This window comes from Bos grunniens, chromosome 27 (assembly GCF_055505025.1).
Source record: "Bos grunniens cultivar Pamir isolate PY7600 chromosome 27, Bosgru_T2T1.0, whole genome shotgun sequence".
Classification (NCBI taxonomy): domain Eukaryota; kingdom Metazoa; phylum Chordata; class Mammalia; order Artiodactyla; family Bovidae; genus Bos; species Bos grunniens.
In genome coordinates this window covers 1,795,990-1,811,646 of record NC_141191.1, presented here as the reverse complement: position 1 = coordinate 1,811,646, position 15,657 = coordinate 1,795,990, and the positions used below count along the sequence as shown (strand labels likewise).

At 44.9% G+C, this 15,657-nt stretch overlaps 1 protein-coding gene across 2 annotated transcripts in view; it reads right to left on the bottom strand.

Moving 5' to 3' along the window:
• Positions 1-15,657, bottom strand: part of DLGAP2 (DLG associated protein 2) — a 637,838-nt gene that overhangs the window by 531,916 nt on the left and 90,265 nt on the right. The gene's annotated exons all lie outside the window — the stretch shown is intronic.

The window sequence follows — 15,657 nt, the reverse complement described above, 5'->3', positions numbered from 1 at the left end:
GGCACTTCACGTGGCCCGAAAACACTGCAGAGGCATCAGGTTTATTTCCACAAATCCAGGAGAACTGAGCATTATACCGTCTGCTGAAAATCCTGTCTTGTCAGCAAAACCTCTGATTAAGTGTCAGTCTGAGCACATGCCACTAACGCCACATCTGACTTTCAGAAACACAACCTAAAACAGGGAGACAACGCGCCACTTCTCACTCCAGCAAACACGCTCCGCAAATCTGATTACAACACACAAACTGGAAATCCAGCCTTGGTTCGTGGCAACCGGTTAACACACTTATGACTGTTGATCTACACAGTATATTTTAATTTCAAGTTATTTAATGGTAAAATGCCCTGTCTTTCCAGAATTGACATTCTGTCCTTCTCGTATTCACTCACTGTATCGTTAAGAGTTCTCCATCTCAGTCCAGAGTTAGGCAGACCTCCTGTTAATGTACTTAACTGAATTTCACAAACACTGTGTTTTCTAGAAATTGAAGGCTTGTGACAACACTGCACCAAGTGAGTCTGTGGGTAACATTTTCCCAACAGCATCTGCTCACTCTGTGTCTCTGTGTCACATTTTGATGATTCTAACAATATTTCACATTTTTTCATTATTATGGTATTTGTTATGGTGATTTGTGACTGGTGACCTTTGATGTTACTATTGTAATTGGGGGCATGGGGGCCACGCACGAACTGTCCCTGTATATAACACAGGAACTTGACTGTAAAATGTGCGTGTTCTGACTGCTTCACTGACCAGCCACCCCAACTCTCCCTCTCCTCAGCTCCCTGTCACCCAAGATGCAGCAATACTGAACCAAAACCACTTAATAACTCTACAAGGTCCACTAAGCATTCAAGTGAAAGGAAGAGTTGCACAGCTCTCATTTTAAATCAAAAGCTAAAAAATGGCCAAGTTTAGAGAGGAAGGCAGGTCAAAAGCTGACAGAGGCTCAAAGTTAGGCTGCTGTATCAAACATTTGGCCAAAATGCGAAGGCAAAATTCTATAAGGAAATTACAAGTCCTCTTCCAGTGAACACACAAATGGTAAGAAAGAAAAAGAGCCTTATTGCTGATGTGGAGAAAGTTTTAGTATCTAGTTAGAAGATCAAACCAGTCACAACATCCCCTCAAACCAAAGCCTCATCCAGAGCAAGCCGCTGACTCTCTTTAACTCCATGAAGGTTGAGACAGACAAGGAAGCTCCCAGAGGGAGGTTAGGTTTAAGGAAAGAAGCTGTTCCCATGACATAAAAGCGCAAAGTGAAGCAGCAAGTGCTGATGTAGAAGTTTCAGTGTGATCCGGAAAGCCTAGCTAAGATCATAAATGAAGGTGGCTACACTAACAACAGATTTTCAGTGTAGATGAGACAGCCTTCTATTGGAAGAAGATGCCATCTAGGACCTTCAGAGCAAGAAGGAGAAGTCAATGCCTGAGTTCAGTGCTTCACAAGACAGACCGGCCCTCTTGTTAGGAGCTAATGCAGCTGGTGACTCTAAGTTGAAGCCAGTGCCCCTTGACCATCTAAAAATCCTAGGGCTCTTAGGATTATGCTAAATCTACTCTTCCTGTGCCCTGTAAATGGAACAGCAAAGCCTGAATGACAGCACATCTGTTTACAACTTGGTTTACTGAATATTTGCAGCCCACCATTGAGACCTACTGGAGTAGGAAATGGCAACCCACTCCAGTATTTTTGTCTGGAGAATCCTATGGCCAGAGGAGCCTGGTGGATTACGGCCCATGGGATTGCAAAGAGTTGGACACGACTGTGTGACTAAGCATGCATGAATGCATTAAGACCTACTGCTCAGAAAAAAATAGTCCTTTCAAATTATTCCGCTCACTGACAATGTCCCTGGCCACCCAGGAACTCTGATGGAGAGGGACAATGAGATGAATGTTGTTTTCGTGGCTGTTGACACAATATCCATTCTACAGTCCACGGATCAAGGAGGAATTACTACTTTCAAGTCTTATTATTTAAGAAACACATTTCATTAAAGGCTAAAACTGTATACCATAGACCCTGATTCCTCTGATGGGCCTGGACAATCAAATCAAGTCCATTGAAAACCTACTGGAAAGAATTCACGATTCTCAGTGCCATTAAGAACAGTCATGGTTCATGGGAAAGGGAAAACATATCAACACCAACAAGAGTTTGGAAGAAGTTGGTTCCGACCCTCATGGATGACTTCGTGGAGCTCCAAGACCTCAGTGGAGTAAGGAACTGCAGATGTGGTGGAAACAGAAAAACTACAATCAGAAGTGGAGTCTGAAGATGGGACTGAACTGCTGCATCTCATGATGAAACCTGAAGGATGAGGAGTTGCTTCTTAAGGATGAGCAAAGAGGGCAGCTTCTTGAGATGGAATCTACTCCTGGTGAAGATGCTGTGAAGGTGGTTGAAATGATAAAAGGATTTAGACTACTTCTTAAACTTAGTTGATAAAACAACAGCAGGGCTTAAGAGGATTGACTTTAAATTTCTTTAATGCTGCTTTTTAAAAAATCTTTTTCATATTCCTTTCCATTTTTGGTTTACTATAGGATATTGAATATAGGACTTTGTTGTTTATTAACTTCAATTCTGAAAGAAGTTCTATGGGTAAAATGTTGTTAAAAACATCATTTTATCACATACAGTACAAGGATTTTTATACAAATTTTGTATGCCCTACATAATCAATGTTCCTACTGATCTAATAGATTTTGTATAATATCTTCCCTTTTTCACTGAAATTAAGTCTTGATTTCTAATATTTACTGATTTTATTTTCCCATATAAACTTAACCAGAAACCCCAGTTTCTAGTTGGGGACTATGGACTAGAAGAAATCATTGTGGCAATGTAACTTTGTTCTATATTTAATATTTCCTTGGGACAACCATGTTTGCTGTGGTTTCTAATCATACTCTCATTCATATTGAGAAAGGTCCCTCCCATCACTCCTTCACCTAGAATTTGTCATAAATGGCTGCTGTATTGTTTCAAGGTCTTTCAGTATCTACTGATATAACTGTATTTTTTCTCTTTTTACATGTTCATCTTATGCATTCCTACAACAGAGATTCTATTATTGAAATAATTTTACATTTATGGAACAAAGCCTGGTCATATTTAATAAACAGTTATTTCAATGTGCTTATAGTGTGTTTATGAAATTTATATTTGGTCTCAATTGAAGTTAGCCCTTTTCTGATTCATTACTAAATTATGGGATTATTCATTAAAAAGGGTGATACTCATTTTCTTGAAATAGTTTAGATAACATAGAATTATCATTTCCAAAAAGTTTTGTAGAATTTACTTTTGAAATTGAGTCAGTGCCTTTTATAAAAGTGCATGTATGTATGCTTAGTCACTAAGTTGTGTTCGACTCTTTGCAACCCCATGGACTGTAGCCCTCCAGGCTCCTCTGTCCTTTGGATTTCCCAAGCAAGAATACTGGAGTGGGTTGCCATTTCCTTCTCCAGGGGATCTTCCCGACCCAGGGATCGAACCCACGCCTCCTTTGTCTCCTACACTGCAGGCAGATTCTTTAACACTGTGCCACTTGGGAAGCCCTTCATAAAAATACATCTATGAAAAACTAATTTTCCCATGGTTACTGTTCCAGTCACATTTTCTAATTTTCATTGAGTCAATCTATGACACTTACATTCACTAAGAAAACCAAACATTTCATCTTGATCTTCTAACTTCTCTGCAAAACTTCCTACAAATTATCATATGGTTCTTTTTTCATCCCTATCTCTTCATGTTCTTGAATTTCCTTATTTTCTCTATTAATCTTGCCACAAGTATATCTATTCTCAGTACACTTTTTGCATGTTCTTGTACACATCACAGAACTGTGTGTTGTATTTAATCTAATCTGAGAGTCTGGTTTTTCTCTTTGGCCATGCCATGAATCTTTCAGGATCTCGGTTCCCCAACCAGGACTGAACTCAAGCCATGGCAGTGAAAGCCCAGAATCTTAACCACTAAGCCACCATATGAGTTTTTTCCATTCATATTTATTGTGATTACTGACAAACTGGGACTTATTTTGTTCTGATAGTTCATGTTATGTTTTCCTTTGTACTTTTTTCCCTGCATTATTACCATATATAGAATTTTCACTCTACTCTTTTGTACCTATATATTTATTTCTCCCTTAAAGTTCTAATCCATGTAATTACACACATATTTTTCTAGCAAAACTATCAATGAATCAGTACCTCTAACATCCTCTTGAACAAAAGACCTTTCATATGCCCTCACCTTCCTCCAAGTGTTACCTTCCCCCTCCAGAACACACATTCTCTGATACCACCTGGTGTCTGGTGTTATGTGAATACCAAATATGGCTGCTTATAAAACAGAAAATGTATCCCTTACTCTAAAATCAATACTCATAAATGTGTCTTTGGTGTTTTTGCTTGCATCTTTCTGGGTTCTTTTTTCCTCACTCTCAAAAACATGCCCCTGTTTTCCTCTCAACATGGTCTCTATATGGTCAACTTTCCAAGTCCTTGTATGCCTGAAAACATCTTTATTTCACTGTTAATACTGAAAGTGGAATTCAAAAAACTTAACAGACATCTGCAGACACCTGCTATTGCTGTTGAGACATATCCTGTCAATCTTTAAGCAATTTCTATTTCCTTGACCACGTCTCTTGAGATTCTGTCTTGATCCCAGAGTCTGTGGTGTTTCACAAAGACAAGTTTTGTTTGCCTTTATTCCAACCTCACAGGTGGTTCAATTTTTCTCTCTGAAAACAATTTTCATCAGTTTGGAAAAGTATCAGCCATTTGATCAGAAATATTGATTAACCACTTTTTTTCCTGTAATTCCCTTCTTCAGCTTTTCTATTAGATGCATTTTTGCATTTCGGATCTGTCTACTGCAAAACTGGGAGATGGCAATGGCACCCCACTCCAGTACTCTTGCCTGGAAAATCCCATGGGTGGAGGAGCCTGGTAGGCTGCAGTCCACGGGGTCATGAAGAGTCGGACGCGAATAGGCGACTTCACTTTCATTTTTCACTTTCATGCATTGCAGAAATAAATGGTAACCCACTCCAGTGTTCTTGCCTGGAGAATCCCAGGGACGGCGGAGCCTGGTGGGCTGCTGTTTTATGGGGTCGCACAGAGTCGGACAAGACTGAAGTGACTTAGCAGCAGCAACTGCAAAACTGTGTTTTCTCATGTTCTCTGTTTTTGTGCTTAACTCTAGGAAATTTCTTCAGCTTGATCTTGTAGTGCACTAATTTTTTTCCAGCTATGCTTGATCTGTGACTATCTACCAAGTTTTCATCTCAAGGGCTATCGTTGTAATATTTCTAATTGGTGCTTTTACATAACTATGTATCCTTATTTTATAGGTGTCCCACATGGCATATTCGTTAAAAACCCAAGATCTGAAGCAGAGGTCTGAACCTAGGATTCATTCTTTACTAGTAACACATCCTCTGTGCACTTGTTTGCTTATCAGTAAACTGGAGATAATAACAGGACTTACCCTTGAGGTGGTTATAGACTAAGCCCTTATTATCCATGTAAACGCCTCAGAACATTGACAGAAACATCTTAAACCTCAACAAATAACAAAAACAAGCATGGGCCCTGGGGCCAAAGGCATGTATTCAGCCTGTGTGCCATGGCCCTGAGCCAGTAACTACTTAAGTCATAGTAGTTCCATCCACGTAACTTTTCACTGCCTCTACTGATTCTAAGGGGAAACAAAACTATTCTGAAATTCTTCCTTTTTCATGGCATATGCTTTACTTTACAGATGAAATGTGAAATCTCCCTTCAAAGATGTACCAGAGTTTTTTCTAAGTTCTCTTCTGGTTCCTCCTCTAGATTGATTTTAACAAGAGGTCACCGTTCATAATTCAATGTCCTTTGTCTTTCAAGTGATGACTGCCTTCAAATGGCCTTTTTTTTAACCACCTGCTCCCTCATCCTTCACACTCCAAACACCCCAAGTCTAGCTTCTGAGCTCCAGAAGGTGGATAAGTAGGCACCCCCCAAGAAGGACAAGAGGCATCCTGGGATGGGTTGGCCAGAAGAGTGCAGATACCTTGTTGGGTGTGGGAAGGATCCTCAGAGCCCTGGATCTTCTGAGTGCTCAGAGCTGGGGGGCAGAGTGTCCCCATGCCAGAGTGTCCCCCCAACTCTGGCTCTGGGTCTGGAGTTCCAGAGGGAACAGGTTCAGGTTGCAGAGCAGGCACCAGAGGAGGGTCCAACCAGCAGCGTCAGTAAGCTTTTTATGCCCTAAACCTCCTTTAAATTACACTGTATAATTTCAACGTAAAAATTTTCCATTTTTATTCTTTAGTGCTGAAAAGAATGTTTTAAGAACTCTTGCACACTTCAAGAATGGAAAGCGGAGCATGGTTCATGTTTATATTTTATATATTTTCCCTAAGAATGAAACAGATGAAATTATAGGAGTCTACTTTCCAAATCACAAAATAACATTTGCTTAATTACATCATATGCACATAAGTGTAAACATTACACCAGTTACTCTTTACCTAATTTATGGTATCCAAATAATTTCAACTGACCATCCAAAAATACCTCAGTTCCTTTTTTGCCTTGTAAAAAGGACATAAACCACCAAGATACATATGTGATGATAGGAATAGCAGATCATATGTCTTTGTGCTCTTGATCCTTTAACAAGATAAGAAAAATGTATAAATTTAAAACTTTATTTAGTTGGTTAAAAGGTCATTTTTTTTTTTTTTCCTTTTTTGGCCAAGTCACGTGGATTGTGGGATCTTAGTTCTCCAACCAGGGACTGAACTCTCGTCCCTGCAATGCAAGTGCAGAGTCCTAACCACTGGACTTCTAGGGAAGTTCCAAGACAATCTTGATTCAAAATAGTATTAAATTAAGGGCATCTTCTATGATAGCTAAGAAGAGGTCATGGCAAAGCACAGTGGAACACAAGAGATGACACACGCGTTCTCCTTCTTTTATCTCATCCCTGATAAGACACACAGGGATCGGCCAATCTTCACTGAATCCCTGCAGCCAAAGTTGGCATCTTCCCCATTTTCCAAAAACCTCAATTAACCAACCACCTTCCTCGTATCCACAGACAAGGTGAGGAAGCAGAGCTTGTTCCCAGAGGTGTATTCTTCCAAATATCACATTGAGGTGAAAAAGATCCAGTATACATATTATAAATTCCAATCAGAATTTCATATTTTTCCTCTGGGCATCACATCAGAAGTGCTCATTTAACAGTGAGCTCCCATGCTGAGAGAATGAGATCATCTAATAAAGTTTTAAGAATGTAAGTTAGTGTTAGTTGCTCAATTGTGTCCAATTCTTTGCAACCTCATGGACTGTAGCCTGCCAGGCTCCTCTGTCCATGGAATTCTCCAGGCAAGAATACTGGAGTGGGTTGCCATTCCCTTCTCCAAGGGAATCTTCCTGACCCAGCGACTGAACCCAGGTCTCCTGCACTGGCAGGTGGATTCGTTACCACTGAGCCGCCAGGGAAGCACACACTTGTTAGTGCAATCAGAACTGTGTCATAGATTCAGTTGTTCATGTACTCCAAAGCTGAGTGGTACGACTTCAATCTGATTTCTCAGCCCAGTTTAGAAGTTTAGGTCTTGCATGGCATCTGACAAATAATCTCTTATCCCCATCTTTATCACCACTTTGATGGAATCTCTTTAGCATCAAGTGCAAGGGCATAGAGTTGGTTTAATTCCATCTGTTTCTATCTATTCATTTATAACATATTACTCTATAATTATAGATTTAATTGAAATGTCATAGGCATCTCATTACCAGCAAATCGGGTTCTAAACTGCCTTCTCCAATTCCACTACATTTTTTTTGTCACAAACTGGTTTTCCTCATCTCTCCTGCACCTAATTCTTCCTCCCACCAACTCGGTTACCCTCTGCTGTCTCCTTCCTCCCTGGGAAGAAAGCCGACAGACTACTGTGCGTCCATCAGGGCAGACGGTCCCCACCTCCGTTACTGACCTACACGCCCGGGACGAGCATCACTGCCCTCTGCACTGAGTCGTGCTCGGGGGCTGAGGCTTGGCCTTCAGACCCACAGCCCCTCGACACTCCCTCTCCCCAGCCTCTGCCACGGCTCACATGCAGTGGATGCACAGCCTACAGTTCCAGACACTACACACTCTGGCAGAAGTCTGGGGCTCCACTCCCCATGTCCTCTGTGAAGCTCACTTCGTGTCTATCACCTTGTGTTTGTGTAACAGTGAAGGTCCCCTTGGGCGCGGGTGCACAGTCCCAACCTCAGGGCCAGGATGATTCTGCAGCTCTGTGCACCCAGCACTGGCTCCTTTCCACCTCTCTGCCTGGTGTCCCACGGTCAAAGCCTCATCTCCAGCTGATCGGTCACACTCCAGGGAGGCAGCAGGGCTGCCTGGTCCTCCAGAGACATCGTGCTCACTTCCAGGGACAGAGTGAAACTTCTGAAAGCTGCCTCACAGGAGACAGGAAGCCTCTTTCTCAGAAACCCATCCTCCAGCCCCAAAGGCTAGGCAGCTCCCTGCACACCGTCAGAGCCAGGCCAGAGACAAGCAAGCGGCCTCCTCCCCGGGGCCTGGGCTGCACGGCCGTGGGACTAGGTGGTGGTAATGCTGTGGACACTCCAGCAGGGCTGTGTTCTCAGACAGAAAGCAGACAAGACAGAGCCAGTGGGGACCCCAGGTCTTGTGTCCTGCCATCCTGAAGCTGACGGCTTCACGTTCACCTGCCCTGAGCAGCCCTTTCTTTCCTACGGGCTCTGCAGCAGGAGCTCCAGCCCCACAGCAACCTCCGGATCCACTACTAACAAGCTTGTCTTAGCGAGTTCTGCTGCTGCATCTAAACTCGCATCCCTCAGTAACAGAAACTCTAGAAATGAGACAATCAGCCTCAGAGAGACAACCAGCCGCACAGTAACACTGGAGGCTGATCCACAACTCAGGGAAATATTCTTTAGCCTCTGTCCCCAGTTTTTAAAAATCAGGAATAAAAAACTGGCCAATAAAACTCAATTTAAACTTCTTAGAATTGATGTCAGGAAGATCCCCTAGAGAAGGAAATGGCAACCCACTCTAGTACTCTTGCCTGGAGAATCCCATGGGCGGAGGAACCTGGTAGGCTATAGTCCATGGGGTCGCAAAGAGTCGGACACGACTGAGCGACTTCACTTCACATCATGTTGAAAATAGTAATAAATATGCTTAATAAACAAAAGATACAGGAAATCATGATGTGGCATATGTCATAAATGAGGACTATAGAAAAACAACTTACAGTGTAACGAAGATTCACTTACAGAACGTGCTTCAAAAACGATAGGTGGCAAAGCACTAAGTGTGCGATCCAATTATCTGCACACCAGGCACTTGTGGCTCCGTATTTGCGATTGCTTTACAATCACTACGCTGCTATTAGCACAAGATCTGTAATGTGTGCACCAGACACTTTTCTATACATTTGCTTCATATTTTAATTAATACAAAAGAAATTAAAGCATTTCAGAACAAAATACTCTTTGAACCATATTAACTTACCAAGCATTGCAAGAATAAGTGATATTGGAGGAATTAAAAAGCCAGAGGTGGAGACAGCAGAGCAACACTGAAAGCCTGTAACCTTCTCTGACCTTCACAACAAACAAGGGCAGGAACCACACCCACGATCAAACAGGAGAAGTTGAGACAGGGGCAGGAAACACTACACCCACAGGACCCTGACTCAGGAGATGTCAGGAGCAGGGACCTCCTGGTGCCCTGGGCCCTGGGAAGCCCCCAATCCACTCTGCACCTGGGTGACAACAGACCCAGTGCACCCCATCCCACAGGTCTCCCCCTCAGCTCTTCACTCATCCCCTGGTCCCTCCTTAAAGTCCTTTTAGCCACTGTCCCCTTGTTTCAAAAGCAGCATCAAGATCAAAAGGAAAACAGGTAACAGTAAAAAAGGGAAAGAAAAACTGCATTTTGGTTACAGGGTAAAAGCAACCAGAGGTCGTTCAGGAAACAGATAAACCAGTTGCGGGTGCTACCCACTCCTCAGGCTTGGAGGAGCATAAAACAAGAGCGAGAGGCAGAGACGGGAGGGCAGAGCGCAAGCACGAGCGTAAAGCTGAGAGTGTCTCCCCTGACACCAGACCAGAGGAGAGCTTAGGTTCATGAATGCTTTCAGAACACAAATGCTTCGTGCTACTAGCCCACTGGGCAAACCCACAGAAAGCAAAGCCTCTCAAAAAGGAAATAAAAGCCCCCAAAGCGTATGAAGAATCCAACATTTGCAGAAGCTGCTGAAATTTCTCTGAGTCAAGAATGACTAAGGTTCTCTGCCCAAGCAGGAGATGCAGGACTCAGGCCTGTGCCTGTTATGACCACAGTGAGACCCTCTGCCCTCGGGACACCAGAATTCAGATGACCCCAAGTCACAGTCACAGCTACTCGGTATTGGAGGCTGTCATTCCTCCTGGTCTTGCTCTGTGTGTCCGGGTCATCTCATAGAGAGGATAATTTTCATTTATGTATTGCTATCTAATTTATAGACCCTCTTTAACAAGAAGAATGGTGAGCATAAAACCGTTATTGAACAGGAACGCTTTGCTGTCTCACTTAATGGCAGGTACAGAAAGCAGAGCTGTTTGATCAATCATGACCTCTCTGCAAAGAAGTGCCTCTAACATTGCAGCATGTACCAGACAGAGTAAACAACCAAGGAGTTAGAAACAGCTTCTTGGGAAGAAGTTACAAGTGTGTCGTCTCTGTCTACAGAGCAGGAAGTCCTCTGCCTGGGTCTTGTCTTCATCCTCCTTTGGGGACCCCCTCAATCACAAAGGACTCTGCCATGCTCAGGGTGGGCACAACCAGACCTGCTCAGTCAGTCAGTCCACCCCTGAGCACAGCAACTGGTCAGGATGTGCCTGCTATTCATTGACCAAAGGACAGTCACAGTTTTCCTGGAGTGGCTGCATGTGATGAGGGAAGGCTGCAGGCCACAGGCTGCCCATGGAGAAGGCTCTGGCAAGACCACGGCAATATGGAGCAGGGTCAGAGCTAGAGAGAGAGCCAGCCCCAACACCCTCACAGGAGCCCTTCAATCCTGCTTCAACGACTGGATTCCAAAGGTCCTGGAGAATCCGTGACCCACTGTGAACTGAGTATCTGGAACTTGTAACTATGGACTAAGGTACCACTCTGTTCCAGCAAAATGCCATCTGGTATCTTCTGTTCTAAGACAATACCTTATCCCTGGTTTTCCAAGGGGTTTACAAACACTCTCGGCAAAGATCATATGCAAGGGAAATCAGCAACAGACAGCATTCTTCTTCAAAATGGAAGACCTAGCTGGGAAAACCCAGCAGGAACTAACAGAGCAGGATGAAATCTGCAGTTTCCCACAGACACATGAATATAAATGTTGGTAAGATTCCCAGATTGGCTCCCATCCAAACAAACAAGAAAAGATTAGCCCACAGCGGTACCTAGGACCCTGGAAACTTCAGCTTAAACTCACAGTACAGACACCTCTGCAACCTTAGAAATTCCAGGTGCTTTGGGAGTTCAAGACCATGGACACAAGACTACCCTCCTATAAACCAGACCAGCCTGACTTTGGGTCTGGATTGTGTTTCAGAGATGATCAGTAGAGAAGGAGCGAGTTAAAGAAGATGTAAAAAATAAGATGAAGGCAGCTGGTGACGAGCAGCTCTAATCCAGACACCTCCTCAGCAGGCCAAAATGGCCCTGTCACTGATCACAGAAACAGCCTCCCTGGAGCTCAGCAACTGCTCAGAAGGAGTGAGAATTTGGGAGGAAGATAGAAGGGTGGTGTCATCTGCATATCTGACGTTATTGATATTTCTCCTGGCAATCTTGATTCCAGCTTGTGCTTCTTCCAGCCCAGCGTTTCTCATGATATACTCTGCATAGAAGTTAAATAAGCAGGGTGACAATATACAGCCTTGACATACTCCTTTTCCAATTTGGAATCAGTCTGTTGTTCCATGTACATTTCTAACTGTTGCTTCCTGACCTGCATACAGGTTTCTCAAGACGCAGGTCAGGTGGTCTGGTATTCCCATCTCTTGAATTTTCCACAGTTTGTTGTGATCCACACAGTCAAAGGCTTTGGCATAGTCAATAAAGCAGAAATAGCTTTCAGGAACTCTCTTGCTTTTTCCATGATCCAGCAGATGTTGGCAATTTGATCTCTGGTCCCTCTGCCTTTTCTGAAACCAGTATGAACATCCAGAAGTTCACAGTTGACATATTGCTTAAGCCTGGCTTGGACAATTTTGAGCATTACTTTACTAGCGTGTGAGATGAGTGCAATTATGCCATAGTTTGCGCATTCTTTGGCATTGCCTTTTTTGGGGATTGGCTTCCCTGGTGGATCAGAGTTTAAAGCGTCTGCCTGGAATGCAGGAGACCTGGGTTCGATCCCTGGGTCAGGAAGATCCCCTGGAGAAGGAAATGGCAACCCACTTCAGTACACTTGCCTGGAGAATCCCATGGAAGGGGGAGTCTGGTAGGCTACAGACCATGGGGTCGCAAAGAGTCGGACACGACTAAGGGACTTCACTTTCACTTTTCTTTGGGACTGGAATGAAAACTGACCTTTTCCAATCCTGTGGCCACTGCTGAGTTTTCCAAATTTGGTGGCATATTGAGTGCAGCCCTTTCACAGCATCATCTTCCAAGATTTGAAATAGCTCATCTAGAATTCCATCACCTCCACTAGCTTTGTTCGTAGTGATGCTTTCTAAGGCCCACTTGACTTCACATTCCAGGAGGTCTGGCTCTAGGTGAGTGACCACACCATCACAATTATCTTGGTCGTGAAGATCTTTTTTGTACAGTGTATTCTTGCCACCTCTTCTTAATATCTTCTGCTTCTGTTAGGTCCATACCATTTCTGTCCTTTATCGAGCCCATCTTTGCATGAAATGCTCCCTTGGTATCTCTAATTTTCTTGAGGAGATCTCTAGTCTTTCCCATTCTGTTGTTTTCCTCTATTTCTTTGCATTGATCGCTGAGGAAGGCTTTCTTATCTCTCCTTGCTATTCTTGGGAACTCTGCATTCAGATGCATATATCTTTCCTTTTCTCCTTTGCTTTTCGCTTCTCTTCTTTTCACAGCTATTTGTAAGGCCTCCCCAGACAGCCATTTTGCTTTTTTGCATTTCTTTTCCATGGGGATGGTCTTGATCCCTGTCTCCTGTACAATGAGCGGGTTCTAATACATTCACCTGTTCTTTGTCACTGAGACACAGACAGGGCAGTGCTATCTGAGGACCATCACTCTGAGCATGTCTGACAGTCACGACTCCAGGGGCAAAGCTGAGAATGGGAGCTCCTGTGAACATGCAAGGCCCGCAGGGACCTGAGATCCCCTTCCAAACTCGCAGGGCCCATGATGGCTCACCTTCCTGCCCACACACGTGAGGCTCTGAGAACTGGACACACAGCACTAATAAGGTGACGAGCAGAAGCCTCCCTGGAAGTCCCAGAATCACAAGGAAGAGAGTTCCACAAGGCTTCCCCAAACTGCACTCAACAACCTTGATTAACAAACACACAGTCCTCTCCTGCTATTGGAGATGCTGTGCAGGAGCCACGTGAGCAGCTCTGGCACATTCTCTCCTGTAACACAGGCATCGCCGCCCACCAAGCTCACTGTCCGCACCTTCCCAACCCAGGAAGAAGTGCAGCGAGCACTCGCACCAGAGCCGCAGGCTGTGTGTCAACGGTGGACCCATCTTTCCATCCATAACTGAACTCAAACTTCCCTTGAAAGCCCTTAACTTGTACTTCTTCCCAGTGCCAGCAAAATGCTAACTGCAATTGATAGTCAATGCACATGTAATACACTCATGCATTACGTGCACTTTCTCAGCATAAGGGCTGCAAAGTGGGAACACGAAGTTCCCGGGAGACGCCCTCCTCTCCTGAAGCTGAGAGCCGTGCCATGCTTCATGGGCTCCCACTTCCCAGGGAGCTGAGGACACAGCCTCTCCATACTAATTACATCTGGTGCTTGAGTTTCATAAAAGACAGAACGGACAACTGACAAGTTCTCAGTGTCTTACAGAATCCTCCCCCACAGCCAAGCCCCGCCCCCCAGTCACTCAGCCTCCAGCCCTGCTTCCTCATCTGCAAGAGTTGACTGAGGGCATCTCAGAGCTGCTCTCACTTTCAATCAAGAAATACTGGGTGAAAGATTATGTATCAGTGCATAAATTTTGTAAAGTTCAGGGAACTCTGCTCAATGTGATGTGGCTGGATGGGAGCAGAGTGTGGGGGAGAATGGATACATGTATATGTGCTGGCTGAGTCCCCTTGTTCATCTGAAATCATCACAACACTGTTAATCTGCTATACCCCAATACAAAATAAAAAGTTAAAAAAAAAAAACAACGAATCACACGAGGACATTATTTTTCATACTGTTCACACAAATAGCAGGGGGACAGACTGTGAGTAAAAATCAACTACAATATAAGGAAAACACTAATTCTAAGAGGTGAGATGGGGTGACATGTAGGGGGGCTTTAGGACAAGAGAGTGACTCTTGATGAGAAGGTGAGGGCGTCCAGGCTGGACCTGCGCGGACTGGAAAGCGCTGTTGGGGGTGGGGTCCCTGGCTGCAGAGGACACGGGTGTCAGAGGGACGGTTAGTGCTCCCCTTCACAGCAGCACTAGGTGTTGAGAAAGTGAACAGAAAAACAAGCAGAGCGACTGGATCAGCCTTGGTGGTGCAGACTTGAGGTGGCAGGCCCCAAAGCTGGGAGCCCCAACGACTTTATGCGCAGGGAAAGGCCGGATCGGGCCCCTCTGGGAAGGGTCTCCAGGGCTTCTGAATGCGCTGGGATAGGGGGCACAACAGAGAAGTAGCCAGTTGAGCTGGGTCAGGGGACAACGGACACCAGATGGGAAGCGGGGTCAGCTCCCGAATACCGCCGTCTAAGGCTGCTGTGCGGCGGTGTGCCTACAGGAGGCACCTCTTGCATGGGCCATTCCCTCCTGGGGACCAGGGCGGAGCAGGACACTTGCTGAGCTGTGCTCACTAAGGTTCTGGGCAGGGCAGGCCTCTCCAGCCCTTGGGCCACAGTTCTGGAGGAACGATTTCAGGGTCCAAGCCTGAACCTGGCACAAACCAGACAGCAGTGTGAGCCAGGCCACGAGGCCGTCACCCTCATCCAGCCTCTCCCCTCCAGGGCCCCTGCCCCCAGAACTGATCCAACAGCCACTCTGTTCTGTGCCCCTCGTCTGCTCACCCCTCACACCCGACCGTCTCAGTCGAGCTGCTACATGTTCTCTGTCTCTTCCAACGCCACACATTTCTCCTTTTTCTGAAGGGTCCGAGTTTACAATTTTAACAAGCTCTGGACACAAGACCACTCGCCCCTGCTTGAAGCTGCAGACATCCTTGTTCTCTGTCCACTTCTCTTCAAGGGGAAGGGTCAGGCCCAGGGTGACAGTGGGCTCTAGAGGGTTGAGTCAACCTTAGGTGCTACAATGGCTCGTGACCGCCCCCCAGAGGCCGAAGCACAGAAGCCAACATGTAGAATGTCTGTGAGCAGGTGCCGCAGACCAGGGGAAAAGTTCCTTAGACAGGGGACTGTACAAAAAAGGTGGAGAAATGATTTT